The sequence below is a fragment of the Vigna unguiculata genome, chromosome 10 (assembly GCF_004118075.2).
Source record: "Vigna unguiculata cultivar IT97K-499-35 chromosome 10, ASM411807v1, whole genome shotgun sequence".
Lineage (NCBI taxonomy): Eukaryota > Viridiplantae > Streptophyta > Magnoliopsida > Fabales > Fabaceae > Vigna > Vigna unguiculata.
Window position 1 is genome coordinate 19802342 of NC_040288.1, and position 20809 is coordinate 19823150.

Consider the following 20809-nt stretch of genomic DNA (forward strand, 5'->3'; position numbering starts at 1 on the left):
TTCAAAAGTGCCAAGGAAATGTGGGTGGTTCTTGAAGTGACTTATGAAGGAAACAATGACGTGAAGAGAGCAAGGAAGCATGCCTTGATTCAAGAGTATGAGCTATTCAAGATGCAATAAGGAGAATTTATAGCTGATGTACAAAAGAGATTCATTCACATAGTCAACCATCTCATGGGTTTGGGTAAGGAATTTGATAAAAAGGAGTTAAGCATCAAGGTGTTGAAGTGTCTTGATAGATCTTGGCAACCAAAAGTCACAGCTATATAAAAAACAATAGACTTATCTACATTGACTACAGTTGCATTGTTTGGCAAGCTTAGAGAGCATGAGATTGAGATGCAAAGGCTAAATGAGCTAGAGTCAAGTGAGAAAAAGGTAAGGAACATAGCCTTGAAGACTAACACAAAGAAAAATGAGGAACCCGAGGATGAGGTGGTTGAATCAAGTGATAGTGAGAACTTGAATCTCTTTGTCAAAAGGTTTGATAAGTATCTCAAAAGGAAAGGTCGCAAAGGTAATCTCAAGAGGTATACTTCCAAACGAAATGAATCAAACTCTTCTAATTTTTCTTGTTATAGTTGTGGAAAACTAGGACATATCAAAATTGAATGTCCAAATACTAACAAAGAAAAGGAGAAAAGTGTTGATAGGAAAAAGGAGAAGAAACCAAAGGAGAGACGTGCATACATTGCATAGGAGGAAATTGATTATTCAATAAGTAGTTCCTCACAAGATGAGAGTGAAAAAGCCAATTTGTGCTTCATGGCTGGTTATGAGTCATCCTCTTCAAGTCAAGTAAGTTCTCCAGACAAAAATGACTACAATCAATTGTTGCATGATTTTGAAGAGTTGCATGATGAAGCAAGCAAGATTTCTGCATTAAACAATCGATTGAAAGGTTTAAACAACTGGTTGGAAAATAGAGTCAGTCAACTAGAAAAAGAAACAGCTGATTTAAAAACTAATTTCAAACATTTGGAAATGATTTACAGTAATTCAACCGATTGTTTTAGAAATCAGCCGGCTGAAAAACCCTATAAAAACTGCATAGTTTTAAAAAATCAAGTGAAATACCTTTTGAAAACCTGTGCTAAGTTCACTAGAGGGGAAGCAAATTTAGAGGTTGTTATTAGTTCTCAAAACTGTTTTTTGGCAAAGTTGGATTGGTTACAATCCTAGTTTCCAAAAGAAAACCTAGAATTTCTCTAGTTTCTTTTCAAAAAGTAAGCCAACTGATATGCCATTCATTTCTTACAACTATTGTATGCAAAAAGATCATGTCATTAAGAACTGCTATGCTAGAAAATATGATGTTCCAAAAGAGGTTATGAAATGGATCCCAAAAGGATCTAGAAAGGTATAACCATGATGGACTTAACCTATCAAAGGGTACCAAGTAATCCAAATCTTTTTTGCATGTCATAAAAGGTGATAAGAAAGATTTGTGGTACCTTGATAGTGGTTGTTCGAGACATATGACAGGTGATAAGAACAAGTTTGCAAAGTTAGAGTTGAAGGAGGAAGGGTTTGTAACCTATGGAGACAACAACAAAGGAAGAATCCTTGAAAATGGAGTCATAGGCAATGGATCCTCTTTCAACATCAAGAATGTGCTGCTGGTTGAAGGACTAAATACAATTTGATAAGTATAGGTCAACTATGTGACAAAGGCTTCAAAGTCATGTTTGAACCAAATAATTGCCTTATATATGATACATATGGTAGCATTATTTTGATAAGAAAAAGAGTCAACAATATATACCTACTTGATCTGCATCATGCATCATTTAGCATCCATTGTTTGCTTACAAAAGAGGATGATACTTGGCTGGCATAGGAGTGTGAAGCATGTCAACTGAAAGACCTTTAGAGATGTTTCACATGGATTTATTTGGTCTATCTTAAACTATAAGCCTTGGTGGTAATCTTTATGCATTAGTCATAGTTGATGATTTTTCTAGGTACACATGGACTTTATTCTTAGCTCCCAAAAATGAAACTTTTCATGCCTTTAAAAGACTTGACAAGATGCTTGCAAATGAAAAAATTTCTAAGATAGTGTCTATTCGAAGTGACCATGGTGGGTAATTTCAAAATGAAAGATTTTAACACTTTTATGAAAAGCATGGCATTAAACATAATTTTTCGGCACCAAGAACCCCACAATAAAATGGTGTTGTTGAAAGGAAAAACAGGTCACTTGAGGAACTAGCTAGAACTATGTTAAATGAAAAATCACTACCTAAGTACTTTTGGGTTGATGTAGTCAACAGTACTTGTTATGTATTGAATAGAGTGTTCATTAGGCCAATTTTGAAGAAAACACCCTATGAGCTTTTCAAAGGGAGAAGGGCTGTTTTAAGTCACCTAAAAGTATTTTGATGTAAGTGTTTCATCTTAAACAATGGCAAACAAAGACTTGGCAAATTTGATGCAAAAATGGATGAAAGTGTTTTTCTAGGCTATGCTATACAAAGTCATGCATATAGAGTCTATAACAAGATATTAATGACTGTTGAAGAGTCCATGCATGTGGTATTTGATGAAACTAACCCAAAGTTACAAGATCAAGTGTCAAAGAATGCAGATGAAGAAGATTTACTACAGGAACAAATTTCTGCTACAGAAAAGCCCTCTGTTGTAGGAAATCAATCGGCTGAAAAGGAAAATCATCATAGGTGATGAAGGATTATGTTGTTCCTTTTTAAGATTATTGAATATGGTGTGAGTTGATTAAGAAAACTAAGTGAAATCCCCACTGGACATTAAGAAAGCAAGCTATCTAGATGTGAAGGTTCCTTTCACAAAGCTCAAGAGAAGAAGATGATGGATTGATTCAAAACAAAAAGGAAATGGAAAGCACATAAACCATAGAAAACCAAGAACAATTAAAGGAAGAAGAAAACATAAAATGGAAAGGAAAGGAATGGTAAAAATGTGAGAAGCACGCCACTACAAGGCTAGGCTAGAAGCCATGGCAACCTTGGAGATGAGTGGATGTGTGCCGCCACTTGCTATGCAAGATAAGGCTTAGAAGTATTCACTCCCAAGGGAGGAAACTCTCACAAAAGGTTGAGACACAAGAGTGTTTTTACTTCAAAATGTTCAACCCTTTTACATGTCTAGGAGCACCACTTATATAGAAGAGTTTAGGGGCCTCTAAGCAAATAAAAGATACCTAAGGATGTCTCTACAAAAACCTAACCCTAGCTTCTAGAAACTAGGTCAAATAAGGTTACAAAAAATGAGAGACAAAAGAGCTAGCTATGGTGTGTGCAAGGCTAATTTCGTTCTAGCACAAAAGGAGACAAAGGATGTGTCTCATATGTCTCCAAAAAGTGGCCAAAGAGTGCTAAAAACAAAGGAGACCAAAGGTACATAGGTACACTTGCTTCATGCCTTTTACTTTATGCTTTATGCCTTTGCTTTACTCTCTCTTCCACATCATTTATGATCCCCAATCACCATGCGCCACCTAGCATTGCTTTCTTACTCCTAATTAACCTACAAAGCAAATAAACATAGATTAGCATGTTGGCTTAAGTCAAGTCAACTATAGTCAATAAGTCAAACCTAGTCAAAGGTCAACAAGTCAACTAAAGTTGATTCAACTAAGTCAACTTTGGGAATCAAAAATAATAAACACAAATTAAAAGAGGGATGAAGGATTAGTGAACTTCCTTTCTAAACATGCTTAGTCTTCTTAAGCATGTGCCTTCATCCTTGGTTGGGGTCAATCCTTCATCATCCTCCTCTTCTTGGAGAGAATTTGACCACAAATTCTTGAAGCCTTTGTGGATGGAACTTGACTTAATTTGGGGGAGGATTTGCGCCTTCCTTTTATGAGCTTTTGTTCCATCCTTTCTAAGGGTATTACCCCTAGCTTTGGTTAGGCCATCTTTATTTTCTAGACTGCTCTTCCTCTCTTGCTTATGCTTTGGGGCTTCCTTTTTGGCTTGGGAAGAGAAGGAAGAGTGATGCACATCTTGCTTTGGAAAAATTTTTTTGTAGGCAAGTAAAACCTTGGTGAAAGCTTGCCCCTTTTCTTTTTCTTCTTTATCTTTTCTTATTATATTTCTATCCTTATTAACTTCTTGAGGTGATAGAGGTAGTAAAGTTGTCTTTTTCCCATTTTTGAAGAAAATGTATTGGTTGGTATAGCCATCATGTAAAGTTTGTTGATCAAATTGCCATGGCCTACCTAGTAAGATATGTGTGACTTCCATGGGAACAACATCACATAGCACCTCATCTTTGTAGCTTCCTATAGAGAAGTTAATTAGGACTTGTTTATTGACATCTATTTCTCCCTCTTTACTTATCCAAGCAAGCTTGTAGGGCTTAGCATGAGGAATGGTCTCTAAGCTAAGCTTTTCCACCAACCTTGTGCTAGCTACATTGGTACTACTTCCTCCATCAATAATTAGAGAGCAAACCCATTTGTTAATTTTGCACCTAGATTGAAAAATGTTTTCTCTTTGAGTTGGCTCAAGCTCACTTTGATCTTGACCTATCATGCGCCTTAATAACATAGGGTCTTTCTCAAAAATTTTAGTTTTACTAGAGGAAGAAGATTCTTTTGAAAGAGAATGGGGAGATGAGTGTTCACTTTCAACATCATTACTCTTCTTTAAGATCATGGTCCTTTTGGTTGGGCAATTTAAAGCAATGTGATTATAACCCAAACATTTAAAACATTTAATGGAACTTGATCTTTGAGAAGTGGAATGGTGAATGTGATCACTTGGTGACTTACTTTTACTTGGTGGTTCTTGATGAGAGTTAGAAGGGAACTTATCATGTTTCTTTTTATCCTTTCCCTTCCATGAGTGACTAAAGTAGTGGTTGGGTGAGTAACTCTTCCTTGCCCTTCTTTTTCTTTTCAATTGAATTTCAATCCCAAGGGCAAGTGTGAAAACATTTTCAAGAGTGGAGTACTCATACAACTCTACTTGGTCTTGTATGTCTCTCCTAAGACCACTCACAAATCTTTTTATTTTCTCTTTGTTAGTCTCTTTTATTTCAACCCTACGCATTTGAGACTCTAATTCTTTAAAGTACTCACTCACACTCATAGAACCTTGGTGAAGCCTTTGGAGCTTCAAAAGAAGTTCCTTCCTATAGGAGGGAGGAACAAATCTAGCGCGCATAAGAGTTTTAATGTCCATCCAAGAATCCGCGGGTGGCCCTTGGTCATAATTCTTACAAACTTTATGCCACCAAGTATTGGCATATTCCAAAAATCCTAAAACTACTAGATCAACTTGTGTTTGATCCTTTACATGATTTTCATTGAAAATTTGATCAACTTTAGCTTCCCAATCAAGGAAGACTTTGGGATCACTTCCTCCATAGAACTTAGGAATCTTTGGAGTTTGCTTCTCTTGTGATGGGTTGCACCTAGAATGCCCTCTTTTCCTAGCCTCTCTTTCTTGCTCTTTAGCTTCAAGCCTTTGAATGTGCTCTTGGATTCTTATGTCACTTTGCTCCTTGTCTTTTCTTAATTGTTCAAAGGCCTCCTTCCTAGACAACTCCAAATCCCGAAGCAATCTCATTAATGTATTGTTTTTGTTTGGTGTAGGTGCATTTGATGAACTTGCCATGATTCCTACAACAAAAACACTCAAATCCGAGACAAAATAAATGGATTAAAGGTTAGACAACATGAAAATCGAGACCAAATCCATCCCAAAATGTAACCCAAGTGTTTAGATCACTCTCCCAAAGTAACAAGGCAAGGCTAGCACTCAAAATCCACCAAAGGAGTGAAGCAAACACTTTTAAAAACTTGTTCAAAACCTTTCAAATGCAAGACAAGTGATTCGGCCACAACATCCCAAGAGTTTCAAGAAAAGAAAACTACTAAGACAAAACAAAGAACACCTAGTGACAAGCAAGAAAAGCACAAAAACAAGGAAAGCTAAACTCTAAAGAAGAAAAGTTTGAGACAAAACTTTTAACAAGACTAAAACAAGAAAAGCACATTTTAAAGACTCTATGGAAAGCATTTGACAAGCATCTTCAAGTCTTAAATCTTGCATACACCAAGAAAGATCATAACCAAGTTAAAGCATGGAACTAATTAGCCAATATCACCCAATTCTCAAGTATGAAAACTAGTAGCATAGCACCTAGTGAAAAACACACTTTTAGTTCACCAATGAGCAAGATTGCTCTCGGTTTTTAGACAATATTTGGTACAAAAATTTTCTTCTTTTCACAACTAGTTTCATAAAATGGTAAGAAAGAGTTTTAGGTGGCTTGAACACTTAGTTCCTCAAGTTTTAGGCCAAAATCAATTTCATGGAGCATACATCAAGCAAGACATAAAGTAAAAGCAAGATTCAAATACTTGGAAACAAGAATAAGAAAACTTCAAGTTAACATATGACATATGACTCAAGCAAAAGTTAGACACATTTAAAGACTCAACATGACATACACAAAGACACAAACATGTAGCTATCATGCATTTAAACTCATGGATTTGAGGCTCAAAGACTAGGCATCCAAAGACATGTTATCCAACCACATTTAGGTGTAAGAAGAGTAACAAAAACAGTAGCCAAAACTACCCAACATAACCTGAAAAACGTTGATTCGCGGTGATCTCGGCAACTCAGACCTTTGCTCACTATTTCAATCATAACTCTCTCCACAAAACTCCAAATGCATTGGTTCTTTTTTTGTTAGAAACTAGACTAACAGAGCTTTCTTTTGACATCAAGAACGTAATTTTTGGAACACTGAGCAGGTGCAGTTTAATCTTTTAAAATCGTGAACAGTTTCTGCCAGCATTGTTTTTGTGTGCAATGGATGTGGATTTGAACCATACAAAGATAGCTACAACAAGACAAGGTTAGCACATGAAAAACACCATATCCAAGATAACCTAGGCTCTAGATACCAAATGATGAAGGATTATCTTGTTCCTTTTTAAGAATATTGAATATGGTGTGAGTTGATTAAGAAAGCTAAGTGAAATCCCCACTGGACATTAAGATAGCAAGCTATCTAGATGTGAAGGTTCCTTTCACAAAGCTCAAGAGAAGAAGATGATGGATTGATTCAAAACAAAAAGGAAATGGAAAGCACATAAACCATAGAAAACCAAGAACAATTAAAGGAAGAAGAAAACATAAAATGGAAAGGAAAGAAATGGTAAAAATGTGAGAAGCACGCCACTACAAGGCTAGGCTAGAAGCCATGGCAACCTTGAAGATGAGTGGATGTGTGCCGCCACTTGCTATGCAAGATAAGGCATAAAAGTATTCACTCCCAAGGGAGGAAACTCTCACAAATGGTTGAGACACAAGAGTGTTTTTACTTCAAAATGTTCAATCCTTTTACATGTCTAGGAGCACCCCTTATATAGAAGTGTTTAGGGGCCTCTAAGCAAATAAAAGATACCTAAGGATGTCTCTACAAAAACCTAACCCTAGCTTCTAGAAACTAGGTCAAATAAGGTTAAAAAAAATGAGAGACAAAAGAGCTAGCTATGGTGTGTGCAAGGCTAATTTCGTTCTAGCACAAAAGGAGACAAAGGATGTGTCTCATATGTCTCCAAAAAGTGGCCAAAGAGTGCTAAAAACAAAGGAGACCAAAGGTACATAGGTACACTTGCTTCATGCCTTTTACTTTATGCTTTATGCCTTTGCTTTACTCTCTCTTCCACATCATTTATGCTCCCCAATCACCATGCGCCACCTAGCATTGCTTTCTTACTCCTAATTAACCTACAAAGCAAATAAACATAGATTGGCATGTTGGCTTAAGTCAAGTCAACTATAGTCAATAAGTCAAACCTAGTCAAAGGTCAACAAAAGCTAGACTAGTTGCTAAAGGGTATAATCAAGAAGAAGGCATTGACTTTGATGAAGATGGTAACATTGTAAGGATGAAGATGGTAACATTGTAAGGATGAAGATGGTGACATTGACTTTAAGAAACAAAATGGATGAAGATGGTAACATTGTAAGGAACAAAGCTAGACTAGTTGCTAAAGGGTATAATCAAGAAGAAGGCATTGACTTTGATGAAACATATGCACCTATAGCTAGTCTAGAAGTTGTGAGATTACTCTTAACATATGAATGCATGTGTAACTTTAAATTGCATCAAATGGATGTGAAAAGTGCATTCTTGAATGGTTTCCTATATGAAGAAGTGTATGTATCACAACCTCCTGGCTTTGAGGATCATCTCTATCCTAACCATGTTTTCAAATTGAAAAAGGCCTTATATGGTTTGAAACAAGCACCACGACAGTGGTATGAAAGGCTAAGCAATTTTCTTTTATCAAAAGGTTATGCTAGAGGCGTAGTGGATAAAACATTCTTCATTAGAAAACATGAAAGTGATGTTATACTTGTTCAAGTGTATGTTGATGATATCATTTTTGGTTCAAATAACAACACATTATGTGAAGAGTTTGTTGCAGCTATGCAGGGAGAATTTGAGATGTCCATGATGGGTGAGCTTACCTACTTTCTAGGGTTGCAAGTCAAGCCGCACAAGCATGGAACATTTTTAAGCCAATCAAAATACTGTTTTAACTTGTTGAAAAAGTTCAAAATGGAGGATTGTAAGAAATATAGAGGGTTGATTGGGTCTTTGCCTTACCTTATTGATGTAGATTAGGCTAGCCAACCAGTGAATTCAACCAAATATAGAGGGTTGATTGGGTCTTTGCCTTATCTTACAACAAGTAGGCCAGATATCCATTTTGGTGTATGCTTATGTGCTAGGTTCCAAGCAAATCCAAAGGAGTCGCACCTAAAAGTTGCAAAAAAGATTCTAAAGTACCTAAAAGGAACAACAAATGTTGGTTTATGGTATCCTTGTGATTCTAACATAACTCTTAGTGGTTTTTCAGATTCTGACTATGCAAGGTGCAAATTAGATACGAAAAGCACAAGTAGCACTTGCCATCTACTTGGCTCAAGTCTAATCTTATGGAATAGCAAAAAGCAAGCATGTGTAGCACTCTCCATTGCTGAAGCTGAGTATATTCCTACTGGACATGATTGTGCACAAATCATATGATTGAAGCATCAACTTTTGGACTATGGTGTAAAGCTAAGTAAGGTACCCTTGTATTATGATAATACTAGTGTTATCAACTTAACCAAAATCAAATACAACATTCTAAAACCAAGCATATAGAGATTAGACATCATTTCATTCGAGATCATGTTCAAAAGGGAGATTCTGAAATTCAATTTGTTAAAACTAAAAATTAATTGGCTGATTTGTTTACAAAACCATTAGCTAAAGATAGATTTAACAAGCTAAGAACTGAACTAGGCATATTAGACATGACGAATATGGTCTGATGTGTTTTTAGCATGTTAATCTTATGTATTCATGCATTGGTTTCATAAAAATCAGCTACTATATGCAAAAATTGAAAATTGTCATATTTAGTCTATTGTTTTTTCATTTCAACATGTTGATTTCACTTAAATTTGTCTCTATTTGCAAAAATTCTAATTTGTCATATATTTCAATCTGTTGATTCTGTAAATCAATGTGTTGATTTCACTTAAGATTGCCATTGTATGCTGAAAATCTAATCTACTATGAATTTCAATATGTTGTTTTCACAATTCAGTATGTTGATTTCATTAAAACTGAATCTGAAAAAATGAATTTTTATTTCAGGATTTTCAATCGGTTGATTTTCAAAATCAGTATGCTGATTTCACTTAACTAGATTCTGTTTTTAATCTCTTATACTCTGGTGTTGTTTTAATCGACTGAATTATAAATTCAACCTGTTGATTTTACTTAAATTGCTAATTTGCTAACGAATTGAATTACAAAGCTGACCTAGTCAAAGAAAGGATAATTTGTTAGGTATTATCTACTCCTAACAATTATTTAATCAGCCATGTGTTGCTTGTTCTAATTTGTTTGCCAAAAAACATGTGTAGTGTGTAATTCAAATGTGCATGAAGCTCACATGATTTAGACTGATTGATTCACTCATAAAAACTCATTGGAAACGACATGAATGCGTGAGATATTGTAATAAGCTACATTAATTTGGCTTAGGTAACCTAAAACGAATTAATTTGGTAAATTTGCAACATTTAATCAACTGTTTCTGAAAATCAGCCCATTCAATTATAAATACTGCCTTGAATTGTTGCATTTGCATCATACATCTCTTAGAAACAGCCATACCCACACTCATCATGCCTCGTTGTCAACAAAGAGCCACCCAATCAGATAATGAACACTCCACTCCTCCTACCCCAACATCCAAGTGTTCCTCATTGAGATGAATAGGAAGCAAATAAGCATTCCTAAGGTGCTGAGGTTTTCATGGCTGAGGGCTGAGGGCTGAAGGCTTTGAGAGCCTATTACAACAACTCAAGCATCAAAGGTTGAAGTTTTTCCTTGAACTTTCAGGGAAAATTTATCTAGACTTGGTAAGGTGTTTTTCACCAACTTAGAGTTCAAAAATGATGTGCTACTGTCAAGTATCAAGGGTGTTCACATGGGGTTCAACAAGAAAGCTTGGAAAGATACGGCTGGACTCAAGCCAAGGGGTGTGCAAGTGAGAAAAGGTGAAATTGAGGTTGTTCAAGAATTCAACAAGGTCCAAATACTATGGCCAATGCTTGAGCAATCCTGCTGTTGAGATTAAGCACTTTCGTGTTGGTGGACTTAAGGTGGATCAAAGGCTTCTTGCTATGATTGTCACAAAAATCATAGTTCCACGCGGGAGAAACCTCTCAACATTGAATGAGGGAGATTTGATTCTCATGTATTGCATCCAACACAATGTGCAAGTGAATTGGATCTTTGTGCTTTGTGATCACATGCTCAAGGCCAAGAGGCTCACGAATTTCAGACTGTCATATGTGGTTTTGGTGTCAAAATTCATAGAGTACTTTAGGATTAATGTAGAAGATGAGCTAGAAGAGTCAACTAGACCACTGAACCATACCTCCAACAAAAATTTGCACAAAGTGGGCTCTCTCAAGGTGGGAAATGGATGGACAACTACTAGTGCTATAGTTGGTGGTGCCCATGACCATGAAGTTGGCCCAAGTGGGGCAAATCAAGAGGAAAGCCCAAGTTGAACAAACCTTGAACGCGTGCCCTCCACATGGATCAATCATTAGGAAAGAATGTTTGATGGTTGTAATTCACATTATAGACCTTATAGCATTAGTTTGATGTATTTTGTCTTTATTATGTTTTTTAATCTGTTGAAATAGTTTTCAACAGGTTAAAATGTGTCTTTTAATTTGTTGAATGGATTTTCAACAGGTTAAAAGGTTAGCTGCAGTAATCTTAAACTGTGACTTATTCAATCACTTGACTTATTTTTTAATCGACTAATTTCACTTAAGTCAAGTGAAATCAACCGATTGGTTTGGAAATCAACATGTTGAATTGCGTAACAGTTTGACTATAAGTGTTGTGATTTTCAAAAGAGGGGAAACAAGACCACTTTTGATTGCGAAACTGTTCTGGAAACCTGAGAATTCTCCCTCTTTCGTGATCATTCAGACTGCAGCTTTTGAAGATTGATCTTGGATAAATTCTTAGAGCTTTTAGCTTGTGTTTGAAGCTTGGAGAAGGTGTTTGTCATAGTTAGGGTTGTTCTACCATTGAGGTTTGGTCTTTCTCAAGCTTTGTGTGTGTGCTTGGTGGTTTTCCAAGTCTACAAGAGGTTTCTTATCGTGCTGATGTGATTCTTGTGTGATTCAAGTGTCTTGTGTGTGTGTTTTTCTTATTTTGAAAGTGTTAAGACTGTAAACATTGTAAATCTTTTGAAATAGTGAAAACTCACAAAAATACTCAAATCCTATTCATAGGAACTTTGAGTCTATGATAACTCATCATGTTCCAATTCCTTGAATCCTCAATAAATCAAATCATGCATTAAGTTCAAGAGTCTTAAGATTACTAATGAATCATGTTCTATCCCTAGATACAAGCTCTATTAGGCATTCAATTTCAGTTTTAGGTTCAAAATACATTTTCCAACACCTTAAGAACCACAAATCATGCATGGGTCTCCAAACCAAAGTAAGCATTAAGCATGGAAATCAAATGCTAACATAGAAATGGAAAAGCATATGGATTAACATCACAAAATACACAATAATTTAGTTCATTACATCTAATCTCAATAAATAGGTTTAGCCCTCCATGGTGGACAACCTAGGTTTTACAAATTAGAGAGATAAGGAAGAGATAGAAACCAAAGAGAAGATGCAAGCCCTTTCCCAAGATTCTTAGCAGCTGCTCCATGCTCCAATTGTGCCTCCCCTTTGCATCAATACCTCCAACTTGTAACCTATCTTCCTCTCCAACCCCAAAAGGGGGAAAACACCATGAATGGAGAAGAAGACCCAAGGAGAAGTGGGAGAGCTTTCCAACACCCCTAGCAATCTCCAAAAGGCTCTCCAAGCACCCAAAAATGTTTCTCTATTGTGCAAAATGAGGAATGGACCATGTTAGGAACAAGGCAATAAAGGAAAGAATAAAGGAGAGAAAAATAGACACAGAGAATTTAACGTGGTTCGGCGTACAATGTGTATGCCTACGTCCACGACTACACTAGGAAGTATTTCTATTTCTGGTGTATCTTAAAGCTTTACATAGAGTCTCTTATATAGTAAAATAGAGAACCACATCTCACTATTCTAAGCGATGTGGGACTAAATCAAGCACCATAATTCTAACAATTCTCCCACTTGGGGTTTGATTTACATTACCACCTAGTGTAGTGCCTTCATCATCAATTTTCTCGAAGGCCAGTTGAGGCAATGCAAAGCCTCAACTTAGTTGTTGTGACAGTCTTGGTCAACATATCAGCTGGATTCTCTACACCTGGAATCTTCAACAAAATCAAATCTCCATCATTTATCAAGTTTCTGATAAAATGATACTTCAATTCAATGTGTTTGCATCTGGAGTGAAGAATTGGATTTTTAGCAAGACAAATGACACTTTGACTGTCACTGAATAATGAAGGTTCATCTTGCCTTTTTCCTAATTCTTTTAGAAGATTCTTCAACCATATCATCTCTTTTGCTGTTTCTGAGATAGCTATATATTCCTCTTCAGTGGTTGAAAGGGAGACTCTTCCTTGAAGTTTGGACTTCCAACTGATAGTTGTGCCACCCAACGTAAAAATATAACCTGTTGTGCTCTTTCTACCATCCAAATCACCTCCCAAATCTGCATCAGAAAACCCCTGTAAAGTGAGATTACTTCTTTTAAAGGACAAATGCATTTTTGAAGTGCCCTTCAAATATCTCAATATCCACTTCACGCCTTCCCAATGCTCCTTTCCGGGATTGGATAGAAACCTGCTCACAACTCCCACTGCATGTGCTATATCAGGTCTGGTGCAAACCATAACATACATCAAGCTCCCTATTGCAGATGCATATGGCACTTTAGACATGTGATTTTCTTCTTCCTCTGTCTGAGAAGATTGCCTTTTTGAGAACTTTAAGTGAGTTCCCAAAGGTGTATTCCTGGTTTTAGCATTTCCAACATTGAACCTGCTAAGTAATTTTTCTATATATTTTTCCTGAGATAAATTTAGAATACCTTTAGATCTATCCCTGGAAATTCTCATACCAAGAATTTGCTTGGCTGGACCAAGATCCTTCATTTCAAAATTTTCTGACAATTGTTTCTTCAACCTGTCAATTTCTGCCATATTAGCACCAGCAATCAACATGTCATCAACATACAAAGCAAGAATGATATAACTATCAACATATTTCTTCACGTAACAACAATGATCTTCTTCACATCTGTGAAATCCTGAGTTTCTCATAAACTCATTAAACTTCTTATACCATTGTCGCGGTGCTTGTTTCAACCCATACAAACTTTTATGAAGCTTGCATACAAGATTCTCTTTGCCTTGTACCTCAAAACCTTTTGGTTGTGCCATAAAGATTTCTTCCTCAAGATCTCCATGTAGGAATGCAGTTTTCACATCTAACTGCTCCAGATGAAGATTTTCTGCAGCTACTATACTCAAGATAACTCTGATGGTAGTCATCTTGACAACAGGAGAGAAAATTTCTGTGAAGTCAATTCCTTGTCTCTGTTGGAACCCTTTCACTACGAGTCTGGCCTTATATCGTTTGCTGCCATCTGGTTCTTCTTTTAACCGATAGACCCACCTGTTTTGCAAAACCTTCTTTCCTTCTGGAAGCTTGGTTAAAGACCATGTCTTATTCTTCTGAAGAGACTTTATCTCATCTTCCATTGCTAGCTCCCACTTAATAGATTCACCTCCCTGCATAGCCTCAGCAAAATGCTCTAGTTCACCAGCATCAGTCAACAACAAGTAATGCAATGAAGGGGAGTACCTTTGTGGTGCTACAATTGTTCTGCTAGACCTTCTAGTCAGTAATTCAGGAGTTACTGACTCTACTATCTGTTCAGGTTCTGACCCAAACTCTGACTCGGGCTCTAACTCAGGCTCTACTTCTGTATTCTGCCTTCTGTTGGCTACATCACTTTCTGAAACTTCTTCTAATGATACCTGCTCTGGCTTTTTATTTGCATTTGCAAATTCTGCAGTCTTGTCCTTATAGAACATGTTTTCATTAAAAGTAACATTTCTACTTCTGATAATTTTCTTGTTTTGGTCATCCCAAAACCTGTAGCCATACATATCAGATCCATAGCCAATGAAATAGCATCGCTTTGCCTTAGGGTCCAATTTATCTCTACTATTAGAGTTCAACAAAATATATGAAGCACAACCAAAAACTTTCAAATGTGAAAGGTTTACCTCATTTCCAGACCATACTTCTTCAGGTAACTGATAGCCTAAAGGAACTGATGGTCCTCTGTTTATGAGATAGGCTGTTGTGCTTATTGCATCTGCCCAAAATACCTTGGGTAATCCTGACTGGATTCTCATACATCTTGCTCTCTCATTCAAGGTTCTGTTCATTCTTTCTGCCACACCGTTTTGTTCTGGTGTTCCTGGAACCGTCTTGATCATTCTGATCCCATTCTCTGAACAAAACTCCTTGAATTGATTACTGTCATATTCTCCACCATTATCAGACTTCAAACATTTAATCTTTAAACCTGTTTGAGTCTCAACCTCCTGTTTCCACCTTTTAAACACAGAAAACACATCAGATTTATTTTTAAGAAAATAAACCCATACCTTTCTTGTAGAGTCATCAATGAAGGTTACGTAATACTGTGAACCTCCAAGAGATTTCACTGGAGCTAGCCCCCAAACATCTGTATGCACTAGTGCTAGTCTTTCAACTTTAGACGACTTACTTGTTTTGGAGAAGCTAACCTTTTTCTGCTTTCCAAAGATACAATGTTCGCAAGGTCCAACGTCAACATGCTTCAAGTTAGGTATTTTACCTTTTGAGACCATGAGCTTCATTCCTTTCTCACTCATATGCCCAAGTCTCTGATGCCACAAAGAGGAACTGTTGCCAACTTCTGCAACTGATATCATATCCTCATCTGCAATCATGTAAAGAGATCCCCGCTTCTTTCCACGAGCAACAACAAGATTACCTTTCATTACTTTCCAGTGTCCATCTCCAAAGGTGGTGTAATGCCCCTCATCATCCAACTGCCCTATAGATATTAAGTTTCTCTTTAAGGCTGGAATATGTCTGACATTCTTCAAAGTCCACACACTTCCATTAGAGGTTCTTGTAACATCCCAAAGGAATATTACCTTGAAAATATCACAAATAATTAAATAAATGGGACTAAATACGATAATATAAAAATTTTCCTCATTTATTTATGCAGATTTCCAAAACGCGGGAAATTTAAAGTCGTAATATCAAAACATTGCAATTGTTCTCAATTAAAACATTACAACTCATAAAAGCCAAAACGGCTAATGTTTCAAAACATAAATACATCAAAAGCTTTAACTCTTCAAAAGCCCCATATCATCCCGCCCCCTGGTCTCAAGCGTCTCCTGGCTCACCTGTCGAATCATCTGCTCCCAGATAACGAATCATCCGATCATCGCCATACACACACAGATAGGGTGAGCTATGCATAATAAACAAATTAAACATGATACCTGTCCCAAATAAAAATTTACAGATACATGTTAATTACAAGTTTCCCACCCTGATCTCAGATTCCTTCCTGAGTTACATGCATGAAACTAGGTCATGGGATTTTCACTGTGCTTCCACGAAACTATCCCTTTCGTGGTCCAACCCTACGAGCCAATCCTGCTCATAGTCCAACCCTTCAGACTCATCGCCTGTAGTAACACATCCAAGCTTACACAACTTGGACCCTGGCACGCACGCAATCACCATACTATGGACTCCTCGCCCAATAGTAGCCGACGGGAACCATCATAGTTCCTTGCCCATCGTGCGCCCCACGCATGCAATCACCATACTAAGGACTCCTCGCCCAATAGTAGCCGACGGGAACTCAACTAGTTCCATGCCCATCATGCGTTCAACCACTCAAGCACGTCCCAGACCCCTATTGGACTTAACCATCAAGCCCAAGCACAAAGAAGCGAACTTAGTCCTTTAAGTCCACTAATCAAGCAAAAGGAAACAATTATACAGCCATGCAAATCGCCTAGTATCGCCTAGACACCGCTAGGCGGATACTGACTAAAAACCGCCCGGCGAACACACCCCCACCGCCAAGCGATACGGCCCAGACAGGACCCGTAATTTTCCGTCACCGCCTGGCGGAGACTACCCTACCGCCAGGCGCCTAGCGCTAACAGTGGCCACTGCCACTGATTTTCACTCTACCGCTAGGCGGTACACCCGCACCGCCAGGCGCTATACCAGTAGCGCAATGCTACTGGTTTTTGGTCCCTTTTACAGGCCTTAATAGACTCCCATTTACACAATGTTTCAGCACACATATATTCATAGCATTACAACACATGCATCCAAGCAAAACGAAATACGCACAACTATCTAAACCCAAGTCTTAATCATCACATTTCAATATATTGCATAAATCAATATCAGAACAAGCCCTCTGGCATAAATTTGTAAGCCCACCACTTATCCTAATATAAGGTATGTCGTACATTGATCTCTTCAGATTTCAGTTACCCCCAAGTCATTCCGCAACTTTATCCTTAGCCCTCACACATTGGTCTATTCACTCAATTCCAAAGAAAGAACTTTACTGACTAATAACACGTATCCTCCAAAAATTTTCCCCCGAAACCTTCCACAACGCATTTTTCTTAGCACGCCACCAGAGCACCCTCGCCTCTGATGTGTCGCCTGGCGGCACCTAAGAGCCGCCAGGCGGTTCATACAGGTTTTGTGATCTGTCCCATTTTCCAGCACTCACAGTATGCACAATCACCTCCAATTCAGTTTGCACTAAGTCTAACATGATTTCACATCACCAAATACCCAGATTTCATACCCTAATTCCTTTTCACTCCCATTTTTCCATCAATACGACTAATCACAGCGATCATTCCCATTTTTCCATTCTAATCATTCATGAACCCTAAATTCCCATTTCAATTAAAATTCATGCGAAATCCACCAATTACTAATTTTCTGATAACAATCTACCATACACAAGACGTTCGTGTTACGAGAACCTCTCCCAAGCCTCTCACACCACGAAAATACCCAAAATCAGAGGAAACTGGGCAACCCAGTTCGTGTCGCCTGGCGGGCTACCCTTAGCCGCCAGGCGGTGCATACCAAAACTCAGAAAATCAAGCGCTCATGGCATGAGCAGCCTGGCGGTCCTTCAATCCCGCCAGGCGGTTTCTGGAAAATTTCCAGAAATCCAACAGAATTCGACACAGAATCAGAATACACATTGCAACCATTCAATAAAGCATGAAAACATACGATCAATGTCAAAACACAAGTAAAAGCTCCCCTAACCTGGATTAAAGCTTTCCCAAGTAGTCTCGCGATTCTTTACTTTGACTCAAAATGGCCTCCCTTGGCTTATATCAATTCAGCCCCCTCACGAGTCCTCTCACACCCTCAATATCTCACTGAAATTCGCACTCCTCTATCTACCTCAAATTCGTTTTGCAGAAACCTTTCTCTTCCCCTACAGTTACCTCCCTAGTGGTGTTTTAATGGTGGCCTAACACTGTAAACGAAAATGGCATTAAGATGTGAAGTAATGATCATTCAAACTCCCTTAATTGGCTTGTTTTTCCAGCTACCCTTGACTGCTATTTCTGCTAGAGTTTTCCCTAACCCTTCAACTTCAAATCAAAATCAAAAATGATAAAAATAGAGTTTCATTTGGGTCTCCCAAGGTTTGAACCCACACCCATGCACATGTCAACTTAATGCCTAACCAATGCAACCAATTCATATTTCATACTAACCAATACAATTCAATAATTATAAAATCCACCACACGTTTTAATATACACAAAATAATACAAATTTACTAACACACAAAAAAAGTAACATACATAGGACTCGAACCCAAGTCCTTTCGCACAATCAAAGTGCTCTCAACCATATGAGCTAGCACTTTTCCACGTCATACACCCCGCATTTATTACTTTAAAGGTTCCCCTTACCCACATCTATCCACTTAATTAATTAATTAATTATTTAATTTTTTTCTCGGGTCTTACAGTTCTGATATTGATATCACCTCTTCCTATAATATCAAGAGATTTTCCATCTGCAAGGTAGACCTTCCCAAACTTTCCTGGAACATAGTTAGATAATAGTTCTAAAGAAGGTGTAGTATGAAATGACGCACCTGAGTCCATAATCCATGAATCAATAGAACTATCTAGACTACATAATAGTGCATCTTCAATTTCATCAGTTGCTGTATTTGCTAATTGATCACTATCTTGCCTCTTGTTGTTGTTGTTCTTCCTTGGAGCCCTACATTGATTTGTAAAGTGACCCCTTTTCTGACAATTCCAACAAGTGATATCATTCCGGAATTTTGGTTTTGATTTCTCTCTAGACTTTGATCTGCCTCGTCCTTGATTACGATCTTTCTGGCTACTTCTTCCTCTAGTTTCAGTACTCAATGCTGAACCGGAACTAGAACTGGAAGATTCCCCTGAACTTTTCCTGCGAACATCTTCGCTTAAGATCAAGTCACGGATGTTATCAAGCTTCAACTTACTATTACTTGCAGAATTACTAACTGCAGTAACAGTTGCACTCCAACTTTCCGGAAGAGATGATAATAAAATTAATGCTTTCACCTCATCATCAAATGTTATCTGCACTGATGTCAACTGCGCAATAATTGTATTGAATTCACTAATATGATTAGTAATCGAGTTACCTTCACGCATTTTTAGGTTGACTAGCCTGCGAATCAAATACACTTTATTGGCTGCAGATGGCTTCTCATACACATTTGACAATGCCTTCATCAAATCTACGGTTGTGTTCTCGTTCATGATGTTGAACGCAACATTCTTGGCTAATGTCAACCGGATCACACCGAGTGTCTGCCGATCTAACAAATCCCATTCTGCCTGCTCCATGTCAGTTGGCTTCTGCCCTATTAAGGGTAGATACAACTTCTTCTGATACAGGTAGTCCTCTATCTACATCTTCCAGAACCCGAAGCACTGCCATCAAACTTCTCAATCCTCACCTTCCCTTCTTCCAATGCCATTGCTCTTGCTGCTTTGACGAAAGCTCCTGCTGCTTTTAACCAAAGCTCCTGCTGCGGCTTTTGACCAAAGCTCCTGCTGCCTTTGACCAAAGCTCCTGCTGCCTTTGACCAAAGCTCCTGCTGCCTTTGACCAAAGCTCCTGCTGCGGCTTTTGACCAAAGCTCCCACTACTTCTCTAAATTGAGATCCCCAAGAAGAAAAAAATAGAAACCAAATCTTTTCTGATGTGGAAGATCAGACAATGCTGCAACCACAGAGCATACTAAGAAAAATGGCTCTTGATACCAATTGTTAGGAACAAGGCAATAAAGGAAAGAATAAAGGAGAGAAAAATAGACACAGAGAATTTAGTGTGGTTCGGCGTACAATGTGTATGCCTACGTCCACGACTACGCTAGGAAGTATTTGTATTTCTGGTGTATCTTAAAGCTTTACATAGAGTCTCTTATATAGTAAAATAGAGAACCACATCTCACTATTCTAAGCGATGTGGGACTAAATCAAGCACCATAATTCTAACAGACCAAACCCTTGCGAGAAATAAGATTAAAAACTCATTTTTTGACATGTGAGGACGCCACCGCTCAGCCTTGTCTCAACAACCCTCAGCGCCAAATTTTGTGAACTGAATGACGTTTAGCCCCACTTTTCACAACTCAACCTTGGGTAGTTTGACAGTATTATGTATTTGAAGCACTAGGCATGATTCCAATGGCGCCCAATGCGGTTATTTGCTTCAAAATCAATCTTTTCTTGTCCAATCATGCTCTCTTGAGTTCTTGCTTGTTTTCCTCGACCACAAATGCTTCCTATTAACTTATTTAACATACTTAAAAGAGATATTAGAGGCAAAACAAGCATAAAACAACTAAAACACAAAATAATACAAAACACACTAAACTTGAGGATATAACAAGATAAAAGCTAGGAAAGAGTTGATTTATTGATGATAATAAACACACAAAAAGAGGTAAAAATGAATATTATCAAAGGCACAACAACAAAGAAATTAAAACTACATTTTCCAAAAGGTAGAGAAGGTCTTAAGCGAACACATAAATGCAATACACTAAAAATCTTCAAACAATAATGAAAAAGAATGAGTAATGAGTAGTAGAGGTTTAAAAATCAAAGGCTGCAACATCAAAGGTGGCATCATCAAAGGCAAGTGCATCAG